Source organism: Sinocyclocheilus anshuiensis, unplaced genomic scaffold, assembly GCF_001515605.1.
Source record: "Sinocyclocheilus anshuiensis isolate Anshui unplaced genomic scaffold, SAMN03320099.WGS_v1.1 scaffold1051, whole genome shotgun sequence".
NCBI classification, from domain to species: domain Eukaryota; kingdom Metazoa; phylum Chordata; class Actinopteri; order Cypriniformes; family Cyprinidae; genus Sinocyclocheilus; species Sinocyclocheilus anshuiensis.
This window is the reverse complement of record NW_015546234.1, coordinates 1256558-1259655: the sequence shown is the minus strand read 5'-3', so window position 1 is coordinate 1259655 and position 3098 is coordinate 1256558.

The following is a 3098-nucleotide window of genomic DNA, read 5'->3' as shown; positions in this document are numbered from 1 at the left end:
ATGAAAAGTCTATAACATACTTTGGTTAAAATGTCTCAATGGTTGTGTAAAAAACACCCTTTTTACCCTGTCAAAATCAGCTCTGTTTTCAGCACGCTGTTCTAGTCCATGTTGCTTTAAATGCTAATGAGCTCTGCTGCCCCCGCCCCTCTCTTCCGTGGGGTGACGAGCAGACTGTAAACTTCAGCCGCGAAACTTGCTAATTAGCACATATTAGCAAAGATTCATTCAAAAAAAACATTATACTCACTTTTTCTGTAGATGAAGCTGGATCACGAATGATTCGCGCAAACTTAAACGCATTTAGGCAGATCGGAGATCGGCGCATTCCTTTCAAAAACGAAAGTAGCGTTAATCCTCTGCGACTTCAGCGGCTCAGATGTTTGTAAATGATGACTGCTATGTTCATTGTTACATCCAGCAACAAAACACCTCAATCGCTTAATCGGAGATATTCTTGTCTTCCCCTGCACCGGAGTCCACACAATGGCGGACAGCTCTCAGCTCACTCAGGGCGGGTCTAAGGTAAGATGGCCTTGTCAATCAACCATCGTGGGAGGGGCCTGTGCAGAACTACATCATTCTGACAGGAATCTCAGAACAGCCTGATTTGAGAAAGGGGATTTTAAAATAGGGATTTAAAAAAAAAACACTGGGTGGATTTTTATCATTTTAGGGTGGATGTGTACACACACTTCCAACACACATTTATGTTCAAACAACAACAAAAGTGAATTTTGCAACCTGTCTCAGTTTCATAAGACAAATGGGAATCATATCTGATGCAGGACATTATTAGATCCTGTCTGGCTCATGTTCCACCCCACTGACCTCAGCATTAGAGGAGAGGATGCTGACTGGGATGTCCTTTGACAGCGGGGGATGCGACACCCATATGTGTGCATGGAGCAATGCTGACCCACTAGATTTTTTTACACACCAGAGCAGGCATATGTACTATTCTGGGGTGAGCTGTCTATTTATAATTGAGTCTTAAGAGACGACACCTGACGACATCAGCTGCACAAGAGATTAATTGGACGACAAAACATCAAGAAATAGTTCACCCAAAAATGAAAATTTGCTGAAAATGTACTTTTTCTCGGGCCATTCAAGATGTTGATGAGTTTATTTCTTCATCTGAAGAGATTTGGAGAAATATAGCATTACATCACTTGCTCACCGATGGATCCTCTGCAATGAATGGGTGCCAACAGAATGGGAGTCCAAACAGCTGATAAAAACATTACAATATTCCACAAATAGTCCATCAGTTAACATCTTGTGAAGCAAAAAGCTGTGTGTTTGTAATAAACAAATCCATTAAGATGTTTTTAACTTCAAACCATTGCTTCCATCTAAGATACAAGTCCTCTATCCATAAAATCGCTTTCTCCTGTGAAAAAGTAATCGTCTCAGTCAGGAGAGAAATATGCACAGATCAGAAGCCAAAACAGTTGCTCGTGTAGTTTTTTCAACTTAAGACTATTTTTAAATTCATTTTAATTCCCAACAATATTTTCTATTAATGTATTATTTTATTATATATTATTTATTTCAGATGAAGCACAGTTATTCCAGCCACTACAAAACACTACACTGCAGGTGAGAAGTTTTTCACATAACACAGAGTGTAGACACAGATGGTTTTAATATTAGGTAGATGGAAATCATGGGCATTATTTCCCAGACAGAGAACAGTGTTCCCAACTGAAATATATGTGGCTTTCAAATTGAATTTGGAGACTGACTAAATTAAATCAAATAAAAATAAAAGTTTTTTTCTTTTGGCCAATTCCAAAACCCATTCTGTTCTAAATGACTGTCAAAATTATCTCTTTTATTTCAGAAACATCAGGAATTGATATGATAGAATTAGAATCAAAAAGCTGCTATGATGTACATCTATTTGGCTAAAATTAGGGGTAATGATGATTATTAGACGTAATGCATCCTGCAATGGATCTGTAAATCAGAAAACATCTGGTTTATGTACTCTGGTTCTGCTAGTTGCACCCATCTGAGGCAAATGGTAAGTAAATTCAATATAAAACTGATTTACACTGAGTTTTAAAATTGAGTGTAGATAACTAGGGGCAGAAGGACTGGCTCCTAAATAAAAGAAACCAAGGAACATACAATAGACTATGTCTGCATAAAATGAATATGTAGAGAATAACAAGCACCACAGTTACTCAAAAAAAAAAAAAAATTCTGTCACTTAAATGAAATATATTCAAGTCACATATATATATATATATATATATATATACAGTATATATATATATAGAACAGTGATAACTATTAGGTTCCTATTAGATATAATAGTAACTGTTGGGTACATCTGTAATATTGTGAGCTTTTTTTGTGTTGTCGTAAAAGATACTTGGCCTGCAAAATATATTTAAATCAGCTTTTATTTTTTTGTCTTGTTTTCCTATAAAAATATCTTTAAGCAACAGAATTTAGGTCAAAGACACCCATCCATAACAATTAAAAGTTAGTTTCTTTATATTCATGTTTAAGCATATGATTTACGCAACCTGATCTCATGAGACCAAGGGCCTCGTTTATAAAATGTGCGTACGCGCAGATTTGATCTTAGAGTGTGTGTACGCTAAAATCCACGGCAACGTTCATATTTATAAAAACAGTCTTTGACGTGGAAAAGTACTTACCGCCACGTCAGGGTCTGAGCAGGCGTAAATAAAATATATTCAAGTCACATATATATATATATATATATATATATACAGTATATATATATATAGAACAGTGATAACTATTAGGTTCCTATTAGATATAATAGTAACTGTTGGGTACATCTGTAATATTGTGAGCTTTTTTTGTGTTGTCGTAAAAGATACTTGGCCTGCAAAATATATTTAAATCAGCTTTTATTTTTTTGTCTTGTTTTCCTATAAAAATATCTTTAAGCAACAGAATTTAGGTCAAAGACACCCATCCATAACAATTAAAAGTTAGTTTCTTTATATTCATGTTTAAGCATATGATTTACGCAACCTGATCTCATGAGACCAAGGGCCTCGTTTATAAAATGTGCGTACGCGCAGATTTGATCTTAGAGTGTGTGTAGG